At 36.5% G+C, this 20765-nt stretch overlaps 1 protein-coding gene across 1 annotated transcript in view; it reads left to right on the plus strand.

Moving 5' to 3' along the window:
• LOC140755751 (uncharacterized) overlaps positions 1 to 20765 on the plus strand; it is a 197981-nt gene that overhangs the window by 144301 nt on the left and 32915 nt on the right. Inside the window, exon 3 of the mRNA XM_073091065.1 lies at positions 13132 to 13160. The gene's annotated coding sequence lies outside the window, so the exon portion shown is untranslated. The remainder of the gene's footprint in view (positions 1 to 13131; positions 13161 to 20765) is intronic.

Consider the following 20765-nt stretch of genomic DNA (forward strand, 5'->3'; position numbering starts at 1 on the left):
TTCGATGTCAAGTCTGCTTTGCTTTTCACCCGAAATGAATGCTGGTTGACCCTGGGGCCATTTGGGGCCATGACTTAAATATGAGGCCACCTTTGAATCCTAAGGAATGGCAACGTATCTGTAATATAATTCAGGTAAATCCTACTTTATATGGAGTTGGTTACAGATCCAAGGGAGTCCACTGGAATGACCACTTACCACGTGGAAAGTGGAACCGACGTGCAACGCATGCCCGTTTACTTCTCCTATCCACACGTTTTGTTTGTTTATTAAAAAAACATTATCGTCCACTAAGAGTCTATTTCTATACTTCATCTGTGCGTCAATGGACAGCTGGTATAGATTGAAAGGTTTAAAAAAAAATAATCGTCCAGATGGACTGGGCATTGTGTTCATGCATGACTTCAAAGAGCAATCAGTGGTAAGCGGGATTGGAAAGGTATTGGGGTTCGGTTTACCTCTGTTGTGTTGTTGTTCATATTTCTGATTGGTAGCCCTCCAGACCAATGTCTTTTTTGCCATGGTACGGGAATGGAGATAAAGCTGTTGTTATCATAGTGTTTCTCTTCGTTTATTTTATGGGGTAAAAAGATTATCAGTAAACCGTCCCGTCCCGTTAGCTAAAACTGAAAGTAAATGAAATAAGAGTGACAGTTCGTATCGCCGTATGTCGCCTAGTGTCGTCAAATATCGCCGCAAGTCGTCAGCGAAAGTCGCAAACCAACGTAGCGAGTGGGCAGGGACTGTTGCTGTCTATCGACAGTATGCCCTAACCACAGTCGCCCCCTGTCGTAAGCAACCATCAACGACTATCGCCGTTTGTCGTCAGCGACAGGCGATTTTGCGAATGTCGTCGACATGAACGACTCAATTCGCTCGTGTATTACCGCCCAAACAAAACAGATACAAGATTTACAGGATAGCACAATCTAGTCCCAGCATCTAGTGTCGAGAGCTATCTACTGTTCAGTTTCGGGATGAGAGCTACATCCTACAGCGTATAGAGAGGACTCAGATACGTATTAAGTTGGCCTTGTTCCAAGATGAAGCCTGTTTCCATTCTCGTGCACGCTCATATGTCTGTTCTTTGAGAAATACACTCCTTACTATGCAAAGATAAAGTATTAATGATTTCTTGGTGAACAAATGAATGTAGGTTATGTACTTATTTTGTTGCTTGTGAGGGATATAAGAACTTGTTCTATGGTGGTAAATGTTAAAATGTAAAAAAGTATCAATGAGGATACTTTAATTATGAATATATCACCGTTTTATTCAATTCTAATCAACTAGTATAAGTTAACTATATTTACTCTTGAAATGTGAATGTGAAGAATTAATGAAATTTGTAAATAAATGATTTTGTTGAAGATATAAATCGAAAAAAATCATAACAGATTTCTATATACTTTTGAGGAATAGGCTCTATAATACGAATGCATAAACCTGATTTCTTAAAAATAAATAAATTAATGTCAGTTCAGTTTATTCAAAATTAAATACATATAATATATCGGTGTTCACACCGCTGCCATGTTGTGTCTGCTCGGACCCACTTCACTCATTATTATCAATCCTGGCAGTGACAGGGACATTTTTTAATTAAAAAATATTATTGACCTTTTGGCGTATTTGGCCGGTTTCTCATTGCTTGATTTGCTTCATTTTTATTGTATTGTTAAAATTGGCTCAGGCTTTAAAATTAAAAAAAAATATCCAATAGACAGACAGAAATAATTGCAAAAATGTGATTTATTTACGGACAGTGCAAATTTATGTGGTCGAAATGTAAAAAAAAAATATTTCCATCATGTGCGGGGAAGGGCATTAAAGGCAGATTTTGGCGCACGACAGTGCACCAGACCAAGTTCCGGCCTACATATATTATAACTATAACTATTTTTCTTTCACCCAGAATCTAGCTGTTTAGTTACAGCAAGTTCTATCCGTGTGACTTCGCTTATGTAGACTGTACATTTATTTATATTTATTTGTATTCGAGACTGATAGTTTTTATCGTAGTTTTAATTTCGAAAACCATGCACGATACCGTTAACATGAATTTTATGTGTTACCTAGCATCACCACATGTACACTAAGACCTAAATAAATAATTCATTATATAAAAATAGAGTTATGTAATCAGAACGGACACACATAAAAAGATAGAGACAAGTATCTTTATGTAGAGATGAGACAAGTCGTAAAAACTCGATCTCCGATAGCGTATCCCGATGAGCCGTTCACGTAACAGGATATTTATTCATAAGCCGAGTGTAAACAGGACCTTTATCAAGGGCCTCTGGAGCTTTTACATAATTGAACAGGTTTCCTTGCGAGAGAGACGGAGAATTTCTGCTTGCGGTAAACCGGTGAATTTATATCTGCAATCATTTCTCTTGTATTAGTATTAATTGCGCTTTGTACTTTCTCATTTTCTCGTGGAACGGTTTCTTCGTGGTTTTTCATCGCTGCTTATGTACAAATAGTTCATTAAAATTTGTTTTTGTATGATTCGAGTATCAAACGAGATTTAGATTGTAAATGTACCGATGATAAATGGACACTGCCGCCTATGGACTACTGTAATTCCTACTTCTTTAACTTCATGTACCACAGGACGACTTATCAAAAGAAATATTACAATATTTCGAGTATAAATACTGAAAACCCTTTTATCAAAAATAATTTTGTATGCATATCCTCAATAATTCAAATGTGTTCATAAGACTACGAATGGTAAAATCGATCTTAAACGGTTTATCCGAACTGAATAACAAGAAACAACCTCACGATAACAGTTTCACAGTTTTTAACAGAAAGTTCCATTTCAGCTACACTAAGACCTTAATGGAATAGAGCGGAGCGCTTAATGCTAAGCCGGTTTGCTGCTCGCTCGGAGACCTCAGTGAGAAAATACTTGGAAAACAGATCAAAAATAACAATTTTGTTTGTGTTAATCTTGCAGAGCAATCCGCACTAAGCTCTCTGGGGATAATTGACGATGTATGTTTCTGTATATATTATGTTCTATGGATATTTTTGGACACCCGCGTGGTAGAGACATAGCCTATATTTATTAGCAGTAGTTTCTATGATAATTCCTGGTTACATAATTGTTACTCGTCATATTCCTTTTATTTATCCAGTGAAGAAACTATGTAATCATTTCATAAGTGTTATAAGTTATAATATCATTAATTACCATTTGACTGTAGTACCTCTAACCAAAGTCTGTCCAATGCGTTACTAGTCTTCATTTTGCACACCTCATTTATAAATTTAGCTTATCACCTCCAAGACAGCCAAAAAATAAAAATAAAACACATTAAAATTCCTTGACGTCACACACATTTAAAATATTTAAACGAGAACGGCCATCGGCAGGTGGCTATAACCTTCATGTCTCCCTTACCCTCACCCTCTCAAGGAAAGCCTTTTAAAATATTAATGACGGCGTTTTTAATTTTTAAAATTTCTTTGATTTTCTCGCTTGTTTGAAGTTTGTTTGTTTATGGTCACGGGGCGTTGGTTATTACTTCATAACGCGAGGTGTTAATGTGGGTCCGTATCAGCTAAAAGGTTTGCACTGGGCAAACAGATCGTACGCATTCTATAGCTAGGGATGTGGAACACATTTTCATAATTGGTTTTATATAATAACCGTTTGTAGAAATTGAATTGGTTGGTCTCAAACTAATTATTATATTAAATCAATTTCTCATCTGCTTACGTTAAATATTAAAAAAAAAACACATTTGCGGAAAAAATGAAGATATTTTTTTTCTAAACAAATAGTTTTTTTGAATTTTTATTTTCTTTGTATCTTAGAAATTTAAACTTAATGCATACTTTAATTTCCTGGGTTGTCACGAAAATACTAAGAGAAGTTGGTATACAAATGCCGGGACCTTCGAGTCTTACCATTCAAATACCCTCCTGGCCGGAATTAATCTCGGGTCGCGAGGGTGTGAATAGAACCTTAAATATAATGACGATTCAGGTACACGAGTATACAGAGTCTATACAGCTATGTATCAGTTATGTGATCGCTAGCTTAAAATAGCTTTGTTTCTTCTCGCGGGTATCAAAGGAGGTGACTAAGCGATTAAATCCAAGAGATGGGTAGCAGTACCTCCTAACAATATTGATCGTAGTAAGCGTCACGAACACGCATATTCAAACGCAGTTAATGTTAAAATACCTTTTCAGATGAGATCTTGTAACAGTGCACTACAAAAGACTGTTTGATATGTATGACTTTACGAGGCCTATTTGGATTCTGACAGGCTAAACTACTCATATCCTATGGCACAGACGAGTTTTCGTCGTTGAAGAAGAGGGAATTAAATCCCCAAATAAAGAGCCAAAGGTAGCAAAAAGCAATTTCATAAGTCCTAAAACGGACTGTCACGATCATCGCGTATTCTAAAAAAATCCCTTGCGAAACCCGATATAATTTGCTGAATTCCGAATGGGACACATTTCAGCACCTACATTTTATGTGAACGGGGGATTGTCTCCCGTTATTGCTTCATTTAAAGGGTTTTAAAGGAGATAAGTGCTGTTACCGTGGGCCTTATTAGGACGTGTATACACAGAGGGACTGTAACGAGGCGGCGCAGTTTGCTCGTGTGGGGTGTTTGACCTTTTATTTTTAATGTCGATGTGCTTCATGACGCCTGATTTCCTTTTAGGAGCAGCTTTTGCTGTAATTTTTTCCTAAAGTAGTGTTGTTTTTGTTATTGTTGCTTCATTTGGATCTTTTTGTTTTGGGTAAATGTTGGTACCTTTTACAGTATTTTGTTTTAAGGCACGAAGCAAGTGTGCGGACTGTTTGATGTGAGGTTGGTAACAGAATGTGTGATAAATCTCGCTTAATTATATGACGCTACATTCATGCCAACAATGCTTTGTTAGTGAGTTTAAATTAAGTGAGGCTATTATAACGCTATGATATGTTACTGTTATAACAACCAGTACTCGCCTATCCTAAATAGAAAAACATAGATTTCCTGTAAATTTAACGTTTAATTTCAAGTTTGAATATGGCTTCAGATTTATGGGATTATTTATGTCATTCTTACGTCTGAGGATTTGTTTGATCAAAATCAATCTTTAGTAAGCAGCGTAAACATTTTTGCTGCAATGTATCTTAGACATAACATTATAAAGCTTTTACTTAAAAGGCACGTCTTAGACAATTCGCACGGAGAGCTAATTCCATTACGTCGTGTAATATTGTGATAGTAAAATGGGACACAGACACAGACACCCAGACCCAGAACAGATATCTAAATTCGTCATTCAGATATCAGTCTGACCGGGGATCGCACCCGGAACCCTATGCGCGTTAGACCGGTATGATGACCGCGCCGCCACTTGGGTCGTCATATCATATTTTCAAGATTTCTATATATTTAAGTCAGTTCGCGTTCTAACTTGTACTTAATGTGAGATACCATAAAACAAAGCTCGCGTGTCTAGCCCAAGCTATTTCTGGATTGCTTCGAATCGATGGTTTTACGAAATATCGCTGTTGGAAACTAGACTTCCATTTTAGCTACTAAAGTACCTCAGCTTAAAAGGTTACATAAGACTGTCGATCTTTTCTTTCTTTTTATCATTTTAGTCAATATTTTATTAGACGCATTTAGAGGAAAAATATTATATGTGACATAATTTCAACAAAATCATTGCCAAATGGACTCAAATTTTCTTAAATAAAATGTATTTATAGGCACTTAATATTTGGCATTTTTTATTGTCCTCATTAGTTTTTTTGTTTATAATGGCTATCCTTGAGTTAGACACAATCGATTATAGCTAATATTTTTCTAGCCTAAATATAAAATCTATTTTGTTTTAGCGGCACGATCACGACATGTTGAACAATTTTCCTTCGACAATCATACTTGGAAAGTCTCCTACTATTCCCATTATTTTTCGAGTGTAAATGTCGATCCATACTAGTACTAACCCTTGCCCGCTGGCCGCGCGCCAAACGAGCAGCTTAACGCCAATGTAGCTGCCCCAGGCGTGACGAATGTGCCAGGACTCCGGCCTACACCACCATGCCCAAAAAATTGTTAAAAATATGTTTAAAAAAACACTTATCATACGAGTACTAGTAACACAACAAAACAACGATGACGTGCTAGATCGATGGTACCGCGACATACAAAAATCAAATCATTCAATTTGGAGGTTCCATCGCCGCTTCATCATGTTTTGGCGATTACCTGCATTTGGTTGCGATATCGAAAATATGTGTTTTAACAACTGCACTAAAGCTGCATCGCGATTTTCGCGGTCAGTTACTGCACCGAGCAACGAAAAGTAGATGCGACCTGCAAGAAAATGATTTCTGCATCAAAGCATTTGATTGCTACATCTTACTTCCGAGGAGCAGCTAAATCGTCGCGAGCCGATGCTAAAGTAGTGTGTCTGCTGGAGTCCTTACTTATTCTCTTATGAGTGCAAGTGTCGATGGAGACTGGTCCTAGCCCTTGCCCGCTGGCCGCGCGCCAAACGAGCAGCATAACGCCAGTGTAGCTGCCCCAGGCGTGACGAATGTGCCAGGACTCCGGCCTACACCACCATACCCAAAAAAAATGTTATAGATGCGTTGCTTAAAAAAACACTTATCATACGAGTACTAGTAACACAACAAAATAACGATGACGTGCATGATCGATGGTACTGCGACATACAAAAATCAAATCATTCATCATACATTCACGGCCGTAGCACACATTTCGCTTTTACTCGTAGTATCGTCAATTCGCGTTTTGGAGGTTCCAGCACCGCTTCAATTTTGGCGATTAGCTGCAATTGCTTACGATATCAAAAATATGCGTTATAACAGCTGCACTAAAGAATCGCGATTTTCGCGGTCAGTTACTGCATCAAGCATCTACATGTATCTGCGACCTGCATGATAATGTGTGCGGGTAGCGTTTGATCGCTACAGTTAACTTCCGAGGAGCAGCTCAATCGTTGATATCCGATGGTAAAAGTAGAGTGTCTGCTGTGCCCTTACTAACATTTTCTTATGAGTGCAAGTGTCGATGGAGACTGGTCCTAACCCTTGCCCGCTGGCCGCGCGCCAAACGAGCAGCTTAACGCCAGTGTAGCGGCCCCAGGCGTGACGAATGTGCCAGGACACCGGCCAATCACCACGCCCCAATTACAACTTTAAATCGACCTATTTTGTTAAGTGTTCTCGATTTTTTTAATCGTTTCTTCATTATTTTTGAGATAGTTAGTATCTGCCCGTCTGTGTCGTACTTACATTGTCATAGATACATGCTTTCGTAAACTTATAGCCAGAGCTGCTCTCTTAAATTAATTATATGTATGGTCATGGACATAATGGTCAATGGGAATCTTTTTTTTTATTTATATATTTTTTGTATAGGCTAACGGCGACAGTTACAAATTGTCAGTTATAATCGAATTAATAATAATTATAACTAACCACCCATTCGCTACTATCGCTTGAGCGATAGAGTTGTAAAAACTATCGTCTTGTCGCTTATGCTACTGAACAATCACTTAAATAGATGCGGCTTCAGTGCAGATTGGTACAAATGTCTTATTTTATTAATTATAAATGGTTTAACACATATGGCAGGAATTTATTCTTGCGTATTTTTTGTTATTTTTCTTTTTACTACGATCGTTCTCATATCCCTAAAGCTGACGACTGACAGAGCTTAGAGCGCTGAGCCGCCTTTGTATACTTATTTGTATACAAAAAGCTGAAATCAATATACAAAGCTGTAGGAATTCTTCGCGTATCCTCATATGTATGTAGTGCGAGTCGCGAAGCGTTAGCATATAAAGTAGCGAGCATTAGATCCGGCGCCAGATATTCTGAGCCAGACTCTAATGTAGATCTAGATTAGTATAATATTATAGTAGGGTATGTAGTTAAACCTCTTATAGCCTCATGGTTTGAAATTTGGCCTTTGAAGCGGGAGATCCGTGGTTGGAATCCCAAACACGTCTCATTTTTCGAAATTATGTGCATATTAGAAATTTATTTTCGCCGACTTTAAGGGTGAAGGAAATCAATCGCGAGAAAAAGTTCTCAAAGGTATGGGAAGGCTACCTTTCAGCACGTGGCTAAAATCTCTCACGAGAGTGTTGACGTTTTAGCCCTACAGTATCTTTAAATCTTAAACGTTCTATGACATAGGTGTAAGGGTCGAATAAAATAATGCACTATTTCCAGCTTCTTAGCTGGAAGGGTGCCAAGTGACCTCAGCTTGACGGTTGTGTAGCTTGTAGCTACCCCGAAGCGTGACGTATATCCTAGGACTCACGCCAACAGTACAACGATTTGCTTTTAATGTTTTACTTATTTGTGGCGTTTTATTTCTATGAAACGTTGTAGTTTTTGTGGTATATCTAGAAGCATGGAGTGCATCAGCCAATAAATCTCAATACTTTATGAGGCCCATTTTGTATAAGAATTTGGTCTTTATTCACATAAGTGTTTTGGACGGAATTAAAAGAATGCCCGGTGAAACGACTGTAGGCTACTTGCATTAAAAATAAACTAATAAGCATTACGCAACTACATTAATTTGACCTATTTTTGAGATATCCTAATCAAGTACCTACTCTTTTGGCTTTAAGTAATTAAATAATCTATTTTAAATTATGTATTGATTTTCATAGTTAGACTTTATGCTATCCCGTTCATATTGCATCGTTCATATGTATTTTATGAACGATGCAATATGAACGGGATATGCTAAATTCATATGTACTAATACGTCATTTAAACATACAACACAAAAATAAGCTTAACATCAAAAATTATAGCATTAAATTTTTATTTGAATACGTCCTTATTTTATCACCAAATTAATTAAAAATTTTAAACAGGATGTAAAACCTTTTTATCACATAACTTGCATATATGTATACAACACTAGAACCGAATTAAATGAATACAAAAAAAATACGCTCTTCTGCAATTCATTCCAAAGCGTTCAACGAGGTCTCCACTTTGATTTATTTAGCACTATGATTTTATTTGGAAAGTGGGCCATGCCTACCTGTTGGGCGGGTGCCAAACAACTTGAAGCTATTGCAGGGCTCGTGTGAACCGGGCCTACTTACTACATTGCGGTATAAACGCGCCAAATTATTGCATTTACATAAGGTGACTTTTCATGAATTTTCATGAATACGGCTATGAAATATACGTGATACTCTGTTCTCTGCAGCGATATTGATGTCTAATTTATTTTAAGTGGTAATGATTTTTATATAATGTTGGTATATCGAGTAAAGATCGAACGGGGAGGAACTACAGCCACTCTAGTGAAATAGTTCTTGTATTTCGGTGGAAATTTGAAAATCTCAGTTCCCATAAGTAGCAATCTGTCATCGTTTTCAGGGAGAACGTCTTTTCTAACAGAGTTTTTTGGAGATGTACATGACAACTTACTATCAAGAAGCCTGCATGGTCCTTTGCTACTTGATCAAAATGTTTAACTTGAAAACTTAAGATTAACATTTTGTCAACTTAAAACTTAAGTCAATATAACATAATTTATAAATAACAAGGCTATTTGCATGTAAAGTTTCGCTAATTAATGAACGCAGCAGGATTTGTTTAGGGTTTTGTATGCGGTCCATGTTTGGGCGAAACAAACTTGCGGTTGTACATGATGGCAGGGGGTCCCACAACAGATGGCAGTGCGTGCCCGGTCACACCGTGATACGTAACCCGAGACCGGGTTATGGCATAATTAAGGTTTTTGTACGGGGTGCAGTGTTTTACATCGTCGAGGTGACTTAACATTTTTGCTAATAAATTTAAAAAATCGGTGGCGCGTCGTGTCTAGTTAATTAAAGTAATATCTACTAATTGACTGTCAATGTATAAATTAAACTTGTGGGTGTGTAGCGCAGAATTTCTGAAAGACTCATGGACATCAAGAAACGTTATAATTTTATTCTTTGCTATCTGCGGATATTTGAGAATCTGTGACTGATCTCAAACGACTCTAAACCAATTTGGGGTCGATTATATATGTTCTGCAATTACCATTTACCATCAACGGCTGCTACTACTTAAATGTAAAAATACAGAATTATTTTTAAACGTCTATAGCCTAACTTCTTCGTAAGAATGTTTCTTTTACGGACGAAGACGAAGCGTCGATAAAAACTCTCCTTCCATAAACAATATAAACATTTTTTACAATTTAAGACCACACGCTAATGGGGTATATGAAGCTGGATTGGAAGCTTGGTTATTTCAAACCTCACATTCAGACGAGAAAAGACAATGCAAAGATAAAGACGGCATTACAGTTGTGAAATACGGTAACGAACTCCTGGAACTAACGTCATAATTCCTCCAACCGCGCACCGTCGTTTTAATTTAATAGCTTGTTTTCCTTAGCCCAGAAATAGTGCCAGTCTTAGTCGTACATTCGTGCCAAATCTACCGGGAACCTTACCACACCGGATTGCTTTTTATAAATTTGATTTGGAAAACAAGCTGATGTCAGCCTTGGACATTGGATCTATATAAGATACTCCATATAGGGGTTTTACCTAAAGCCGATCACACATTCGTTGCTACTCCTGAAGACTAATATGTAAATTAGGGTAATAAAGTTTGAAACGAGGTGTACGGTAAAGTTGAAAGCTTTTTGTCCCACTACTGTGTATCACTCCACCGTTCATTGCGTCGAAAATCGCTCGATATCTATCGGAGAATGCATAATGTATGTATATCTCTACATTTTTCTCTATTTATTCGTCATATTACTTTTTATGATATTTTTGTTTTTCGATATATTATAATTTTCCGAAAATGCCTCAAAGCTGTTTCCCAATTTGCGGATGGAATCGCTATTAGTTCCTTGTTTGTGGTGGATCAGTTCTATTAAAATGGGTGATGTTTGGCGAACCAGTTCTTCGTAAAACTGCCGAGAATTAGGTCGTGGGATGCCCCAATTTTGTACCGATGAGCGGTTTGCCTTTATACTGATTTGGGGAACATCGGAAATGAGTTGAAGGCCGCAAAAGACAGCAATTCGGAAATTATGAAAATTTTCTAATATATTAAGTAGGAATTTCACGCTCGCCTGAGTATTGGGAGCTTTAATTTCCGCCTGGAAATCCTAGACAATTTTAAGCGTAATTCTTAGTATATTTCGATCCCTGCGGTCTGCCAAAGTCGACCAAGATATAGACAGATCAATTATTTAACAAAAGAACAATCGGTGACTGTTGTTATATTTTTATACAATTCATGAAGATTAAGCTGCGTTAATAGAGTTTGCTACCAGCCGCTACTGTTTATTAGTGTTAATAATGACCAAATAATTATTCAAAGTACAGAACTCATAAAACATGTACGAGAAAAGTAATGCCAGTGCATTCCTTTAGCATTGAAATTGAAAACTATAAAAATGTTTAGGACAACGTAGAAATAGATGATAGAAAGGCTAATTTCTATCACACATGATGAATAAGATTTGACATAGAGGACCTTTTAATCTTAAAGACTGTATCAACCTTATCACATATGAAAGAGATTCGAGCCGTAGGAATAAATCAACATGCTCCTTTACAAATATAATTTCCGGATTAGGAGTATGTTAAATCTGAGATAGAATCGTTTTCCGGCATCAAAGGCTGTTTTCTTGTTCCTTTATGTATAACTTGGAACATTACAAAGGGAAGCGACAGTCCTTTGAGTATCAGCCCATTTAACATAACGATAGCTTTATGGGTCTACAGAAATGTTATATTAAAGATGTACTGGTACTCGTGTTTAAGGGTACCCGGTCTGTAGGCCGTTTTGTGTTACTAAATTTTTAGTACTGTTAGGATATCTACTTAATAAAACTTTAACGCTGACTGACTGGGAGCTACACCTAGTAGTTTTATTTTTTTATACAGAAGTTCCTGAAACATCGCAGATCGGTAATAACTTAATAAGAATGGGTTTTTCAAAATTAATGAGATGAAAACTTGTTTGAGGTTTTAAAAATATTTGTTCCATACACGTTACTTTTTACTTTTTATTCTCTTGTTACTTGCAAATTATTGATAACGCACTTCGTGCTTCTTGATTAACAATCTTATTGTTACAATATGTTTTTCATTAAATTCAAACTCTGTATTTTCCTTCCGCAAAACGTATTAAACGAACACAAAAGAGTAGTGCAATACAGCTTCCATTCAGATTAAAGATAGCATCTCGTGTGTCTGTCCGCCAATGGTATCGCAATGGACCATCTGTATGTATCGACCCTGTGGCGGAGTCTAGTCGCCGTGTGTGAGAGCGAAATCGTTTGGCACTTTACGCTTACAATGAAGATTGCCAACTTTATATTTGTAGATTTTTGGTTCCATTACTAGTAGTTGCAACAGTAATGTCGAACTATGGTGCTATGTACTTAGACTAGCCATATTGTCTTATGGACAAAACAAATCTTTGTTTTAATAGGTATGAAAGGATATTTGCTTGTCTTTGCATATGTCTGTGGTATCCACAAGGAATCCAAGGGATTTATTTATTTTTGTACACCTTAAGCTAAGGGTTACAAAGGATAAACTTAATGCCTAATGACATTGTAAACATTACGAAAAGTAAATTTCCAATGCGGGGAAATGTCACATTCGGCTTGCAACGGAATCTTGAAGCACCAAACATTGTATTTTTTATGACTCATTTCTGAAGTTAGTTTTTTTATAATATTGGTGGCAAACTGGCTGGCAGCCCATCTTAGTAAATGGTCACTACCGCCAAAGAATATCTGTGATTAATTCCATATATTTTTTCTGAAATATCAGGTAGTTTTTGCAATTTACGCCAAAGTACTGTAATGGTCTGGGTTTCTGTAAAGGGAATTATTCCCCTAATTTAATTTTATGGGGTAAATTTAATAATTTTAGTGATGTACCTACAGTTAATTAAAATATGGTTTCTCTCGTATAGATTACATGGTATCGTTTTGTTTAAAATTAATTTACTTAAAGTTAAATTTGATTGGTCGCTTTCAATATTCCAATCTATAGGACTGGTAGTGAAAACGTAGAAATGAATAATAATATTATGATCTATAAAATTGTTCTTTGTTGTTACAGATATAAGGCAGAGAAAATGCTGAAGGAAGGTGGGTACAATCTTAATTCTTTAGTATTAATGTTATGGTTATTTAGAATTTCTTGTTTTAGTGTACAAGTTTTAAGAGAGTTTTTGTTTTCTTCCAAAGTGCCGTAAAGTATTTTTCGTTGTTAATTCAAATTTTATTTCTTTGAACGCGAGTTTCACGGAAAGAGGAGGATTGCCAAAAATTGTTAAGAGTTAGGGCCCGTTGAAATTGTAACATCATTAAAACAACATTGAGTTGTTCAGAACATTTCTGTTGGTTGGAGTTTGTGTTACAAAATTCCCTGGAAGGGTTCCCTTGTTCAAAGTTCACGCCCTCGCGCAGTTTACCGAAAAATACGGCGGCGTATAGTGCACTGAGACGAGTTTGTGTACCTACTTAGTACTACAGTAAAAGTTTAAGATGCTATACTCCGTCCATTTTGTTTTATGTCACGGCTTGATCTAGTTATGGATAAATAGCAAAATACATACTTTAATGAGTGCTACATATTGTTTTAACGACTTAATACCTGAGTTTAGATTTGCCTGAAAGGTGGTTTAATAATATTGTATAGTATCTGTTATTTTTATAAGCCTTTAGCACATACAGTTCCCATATTACCTTCTGCTATATTATGTTTATTTTGGTGGATACGATTTGGTTGGTCTTCATTAAATTAAAAAATAATAATAATTAATCAAATTTTACAGTTTTTTTTTTATTTATACATTTCCTTTTTGTGGTCGTTCAACTTCATCTATTGATCCCGCAAAAAAAAATGAATGGTTTTTCGTTATCGCTCATCATCAGTTATTGCCTTCCCCTTTTCTTGCTTCTAATACTTCGATAGATCGAAGTGCAAATATACATACATAAAAACGCGGCGTTTCCGTACCATCCGCTTCGCACGTGTTGTAATGAGGTCGGGAGGTCTGCTCGTTTGTTCTCACGTGACGTTCCTGTCACTCCTCTTTGATCCGAACGAGCTTGGGGTGTTTGTTGTCATTGTTTCATCTGAGGCTTGAAGCAGGTTCGATCTTTTTTGCACTGCGAGAATTTCGCGATGTTTCATTTTTATTTTGAGCAAATTATGTAAGTTCAAAACGGAATGTTTTTTTCGATTTTCAAGAATAAATCTTTAATTGACTCATTGAACGAGAAAGTGGCTTAAAGTTTTTAAAAATAATATCAGCAGATCACCACCTTACAAAGTTACGTACATACGTGTACCTAATATATGTACATTATTGTACATACTTAATGTATACGTACATTTATGTACAGTAAAATTTTCGTTGATTCAACGAGGTTGTGTAGAAATGAGGCAAGTGATAAAATGAGATTTTCTCGCCGGAGCTTTGTTTTGTGGATATTGCCTTACCTGGTTCGCCACTCCGCGCGCCCTAATGAGCCTCCTTTATGACCAGTACAACCGGCGACGCAATGGCAACGGGCGAACATTTTATAGTTACGTTGAACTTTTTTAATAAACATTTTGGGTGGTGTACTGTATACTGTTAGTGTTCATAGCCAAGAGTGCTACATGAGATCGATCACAGATGTCTGAAAGTCTGAACGATATTGAAGTGCCTCTTTTTTACTGAAGTTGAAATAACAAAGAAACATGCTGCCCACCTGATGGCAAATGGCAAAAACATTTCATCATTATCATTAATCAGTGACGTTTTGCTGCCCGAAAGGTCTGGTTAGAACGTCTATTATTATTATCTATACCTTATCACACCAAACAAATTAGAAAAGAAATAAAAAGCTATACAACGTTGTTATAGCACAAAAGTAGGTGTAGCGGTAGCGGTTGAAGGTTGCACATCCGTCGATGGTCAGAATTTAAGGGCGACGTTAAAATCATGTGTATTAACGTGATGGAAAAATTAGGTATTTTTTTATTTTTTTTTTTAATTTCTGTGATGTATGTGCGAGAGCTGTCAAACTGACGGCTTCGTACCTGCTGGCAAGTGCATATGTCACTCAGTTCCCTCATAGCCGCCGACGAGTGCGGACGTGTATAGTGCGCGTGCAATGTACAGCGAGCATATTATATTTGCTTATGCGTAAGACTGAAAAGGAATTTCATTGCTACGTATCTCCTACATACTTAAGGATACCAAACACAAGATATTACAATAGCGTTAGTATGTTATTGTCAAAGTCAACATATTGTTTCATCAATTCGAAATCAAAGATATTCAAAATGCGAAACGTGAATTGATTAAAACTTAACTAACTTAATAAACCAATTGTTTTTCACAGTTCCATACTGGAATATTGAATTGGAGAAACGCCAAACAAATCAAACAAGTGACCTCCTTAATTAAAAAATGCGGATGTGGATGAAAGAAGGATGTCAATATTGGACACGACTGAGCGAGTCAATATTGGAGTCGTAATTTTGAAAACCTTAATGTTTGCTTTCATTAAAAAAATATATTGTTATACATATTTCAGCCTTATAATATTACAATGATGTAGCGGTCGCGTGTTTTGGCTTGAAGGGTGAAGTAAGACAGATTATTTTTTGTTGATGCATTCTTAGTTGTTACATATGAATTTGGCAAGAGGTACCTTGAGTAGTAGTGATCACTTATCATTACATGGGTTGCATCAGTGCTTGTTTTTTTCCCACGGCTGGACACTAGTCTCTCTTTAGGCTATAGTCCACAACGCTGGCCGAATTCGGATTGGCAACTATTACATAAAAACGATACTGGGAAGTAAATATTGGATGAATTTCATACATAGTTAATCAAAAGCGTAACTCATCCGGCATGATGATTGTTCGATAAGGCAATAACCTTATCAATACAGTATAAGGTTTATTGCTTTCTAATAGATACAATTGTATCTTTCTTTGGCCAATCATATTAAGCTTATTGACTTTTCCTCGTTATATCCTGATGCATACAGTTTACCTGATGTGAAATGGTAATGTTCAAAAGGTTAAATGAGTTTGAAGGTGGTGGAAGAATCCTTTGTGGTTCGACTCCGGCGGCACCACCGCCACACCTATGTCTACCTCATAACAGCAGTGTTAAGCGCTGCCGTGTTATGGTTTAAAGGTGGTCTATGGTGACTGTCAAGTGTTTTTTTTTTTGACATTTTTTTTTCATACAGGAACCCCTTCAGTTGAATAAACTACATACTCGTTTGCATAATAAAACTTACTGTAATAAAACAAACTTTTATCAGGTTCATGGTAATAAAAGTTAAAAGTTTGTCATAATAACCTTTATTCCATACAATTTAAGTCCGGCTCATTCAGAGCGTGACCTCGATATTTGAATAACAAAGACTAACATCAAATAAGTTTTGTATAACGAATAAGTTATTAATAACGAATAAGTTATTAATAGGAATCTACATTCATATCAATGTTAAAAAGTTTTTTTTGTTTGAAATTTGGACGCTAATATTTGGAAGTGCCAGTCGTATTTGAAAATTAATTTTTGAATTTGATAGGGTAATTTATTGAAAAATATTATAAGCTAATGTTTGAAAAACTTGCTAATGTGAGTTTGAAAACACAGTTTTACTCGTACCTCTCTGCTGTAAGCGCCGTCATATATGAGTATGTGGTGAGTCAATAGTAAATTTTTATTGAGGAGAGTGGGATAAAGGGATAGTGGAAGAGCAGTGATATCTGTTAACTTTTTCCTTAAACAAAACTATTATATATGTATACACATTGTATATAAGAGATGAATAAAACCGCAGATTAGCTGCAAAGTCTCAAACCCATATACCCATCATCATCAACCAATTATTGTCCCACTGATGGGCACGGGTCTCCTCTCAAAATGAGAGGGAGAGGGATTAGGCCATAATCCACCGCGCTGGCCAAGTGCGTATTGGTAGACTTCATATACCTTTGAGATTTTTTTTTATAAATCTCTCAGGGTAACTTTAATGTTTTTATCTTATTTAACGAGGTTTAATTCATACGTAAAGTATTGCAAGACTGGGTAATCTAATTAATTGAAATTAGGTCACTGGTATAAGCATTAAACAGTCTCGTGTACTTATCTTAATTTGATTATACATTTATTTAGTCAGATTATAGATATTATAAAGTCTGACTATACGTATATACTTCAGTATAACTTTTATTCATCCTAGTTATTAGACAAAAAGGTAACCTACTAGTAGTAATACCTTCCCTTATAGACACCATAAGAACTGTCAAGGAGCCCTTAAATAATAACATAATTATGATAAATTGTAAAGTTATTATACATTTAATTTATAGATTTTTAAACAAATGCTTACAGACGTCGTGGTTAAGCCAGAAATGGAACCGATCAACGTTTCTCCAAAATGGTTTAAAATTTATTTATTTATTTCCAATAATAAAATTGATCAACATTTATTTTGGCGGTAGAAGTTAAAACTTCAGTCTCGACATGCATTGCTCCAAACGCAACAATAGATGGCGCTGTATTCATTTAAGATTACGATTAGATTGTAGTATCGGCAATCAGACTAAAGTATAATGGCTTCGAGTCCATATAATCTGAAGTGTTTGTACTAAGTGCTTCAAATCTCGATTATTGTTATGAGTTTCTCGATAAGCAGAACGCCGAGCTGAAGCGAGCAACGGATCAAACACTCAAAGTGAGTAAACTACTTGAATTGTTAGAAATTCTGAGTACTAAGTGCCTCCATTTGACTGTTGAAGCTCACTCAGTTTAAAGTTAGTCATTATAACACTGGATTAAATGGAATTTAAACACAATTAACAGTAGCGGTCTATGTAGTTATTGACTGTCTTCAACGTGGACTGTCTTGAAGATTCAAGTTGCAAATGCGGTGTACATAGGAATTTGTTATCAACACCAAATAAAAGGCTTTACCAAAGATTGGTTATAGAGTAGCAGATGAGCATGCAGTCCACCTGATGATAAATGGCTACTACCGCCCATGAACATCTGTAATCAAACCCAGATAGGATTAGGTATTCCTAACTGAGTTCGGCCAGATATGCGCCGCTACCACTGAGAACTAAGCTGGAACGCCTCGGAAAAGTATGTCTCCCTTACCACATCCTTTAAACCAGAACACAACAGTGCTTAACTGCTTACTTACTGCTGTTATGAGGCAGAAATAGGTGTGGCGGTGGTGCTGCCGGAGTTGAACCATAAAGTGTTCTACCACCTTCAAGGCTTCTTTGCATGTTAGACTTTTATTCCAGACAGAATGATTTCACAAGACAGATGGCACTGAAAGTATGCCCTACCCGCCCTAATGCTGCTGTACTTGATTGGACAATCCCGTAGAAAGAAAATTGCTTAGATCTAGAACAGCTGTTACAATTCCTTTACAAGAATCAATCTTACCTTATAAACAACATTTTCATAACTTGAGGTATGAAGTACTGAGGTATTAGTTGTTAGATTATTTTCTCAACTATTTTTATAATGCAGAAAAAGCAGACAGTTTACAACATTTATAGTGTACCTCACTGCCGCCCATGGACTTTGTAGTCAACCCCAAATTGTTTCAAATGCAAAACATCCCACGAAAAACAAAATCAGGCAATAATAACCGTCTTCAAAGCCCTTTCAAATTAAGGATAGAATTATTAAAATCTCGACACAAGCAATTCGAATTCACTGAAGTCACGACTGCCTCAGAATTTCCTCTCAAAGCCTCTATAACTCCCTGGGGAAATACTTTTCAGCGTAATCTAGGGTCTGTGAAATGGAAAATGCGAATTAATAAACGCGGAAAGGAAATTACAAATGTATACTAAAAAGAAAAATATAATCGAAACAAAGGTAATAACGCTTTTGCGGAAACAATTGTTTGTTCGATAGATACTTTTTGTACTTCCTGCACTACTTAGCGTTCATGTTTTAGTAGTAGCTTCCAGTACCCTTACCATGAGTTTTTACGTTTTGACAAATATTACTGTTTTGGTATTTGTTTACGTATTTGTCCATACTATTCCCAATCAGCGCCCCAAGCTGATTGTATCAGAACTATAGTGTCAGTAATGTAACATTCAATGTCTAAATTGACTTCTTCTCCATAACGAAACACCTTGTGAAGTGGTGGTAGTTTGACGTTCAAAAAGTGCTCTGTAAAGAACCTATTTTGAATTTAAAAAAATTTGGATTTGATTTTTTGATTTGATTTGACAAAATGGCGCTTTATGTTTTGTCTCTCTTTTTTGCGAAAATGTGAGGTAGACAAAAAGACTTGAGCACTTACTTATTGCTACGTTTACTCAGTCTACTAAGCAAAACAGAATGGATTGAGTAAACGTGACGTAAAATTGTGGGATGTTTTGAAAACTCATGGTAAGGGTACAGAGCTGCCTAGTGTGCGGAAAAAATACAGTTATTTATTGAGTCAGTGATGTTTCACAAAATGTGTTTTTATGTTGTCTTCACGGATATAGTTATATTGTTCTATTGTTTAAAAGAGTACACTACAAAAATAATACAATTATTTCCTCTGTCTGTCTCTTCAGTTATAGAAGGTAGACAATCGGTTTCGTTAACTAGCTTATTTGACAATCTACAATCGTTATCATCAAAGAAATCTAAAAAAATTAAGCATAATTAATACAATTAAAATGTTTTAATTTAATTAAGGTGGTAGAACCGTTTGTGGTTCGACTCGGGCGGCACCACCGGCACACCTATTTCTGCCTTATAACAGCAGTGATAAGCGCTGCTGTGTTCTGGTTTGAAGGGTGTGGTAAGGGAGACATACTTTTCCGAGGCGTTCCAGCTTAGTCCTTAGAGGTACTCGTAGCGGCGCATCTGTGGCCGACCTCAGGTAGTATCCCATATGGTGTTGATTTCAGATGTCCATGGGCGGCAGTAGCTACTTACCATCAGGTGGACTGCATGCTCGTCTGCTACTCCTATATTATAAAAAAAAAGTTATACGACGCGGTCGCAATAAAAACGTTTGTAGAATAGCTATCGCCAACACGATAAAGAATAAATACGAAACGAAGTATCTTGTCCTGATTTTTTTATTTGCTAACAGATGGCGCTGTTTCTAGAATATGAATTTATTCCTGTATCTACAGATATATGAAACATGATATCGTATGTACAATACATAGTTTGTCTTCTGGCTAACAGTTGTTCGTAATTTAATATCTGCGCCGGATGCTCGGGCGCCCGCGGCCTGAACGCAACATGTGACATAAATCAAATTGGAAAGGCTTTGTGACGTCACTCATGCCACTGTGCTCTGTAATTGCGCTAAATAATTAATAGGGTTTGTATAATTCGGTGTAATTAGAGTGTAATTATAATTAATGAGGATTTTGAGCTTAATTGTTTTGAATTCCCTTAAACTTATTTTTTATTGGCAGAAACGAGGATGTTGTTTATCTGATATTAAGTGGGCAATAGCGCCCATAGACATGTGTAAAGGCCGCTCCACATTCTCGCGAGAACGCGAGAAAAACACGAGAAACGAGAATGTGGAGCCAATACGAATCGGGTTTTTCTCACTTTCTCGCGAGAATCTCGCGAGAATGTGGAGCGGGCTTAATATACTTTTTATAGAACAGGGTTTCTATCTGAAGCCGACCATGGATGCGTTTCCACTTTTGAGGTCTAAGGTGGTCGCCTCATATGTAAGTAA

The sequence above is a fragment of the Epargyreus clarus genome, unplaced genomic scaffold (genome assembly GCF_041222505.1).
Source record: "Epargyreus clarus isolate Ecla_fem2 unplaced genomic scaffold, WU_Ecla_fem_2.2 ptg000003l, whole genome shotgun sequence".
Lineage (NCBI taxonomy): Eukaryota > Metazoa > Arthropoda > Insecta > Lepidoptera > Hesperiidae > Epargyreus > Epargyreus clarus.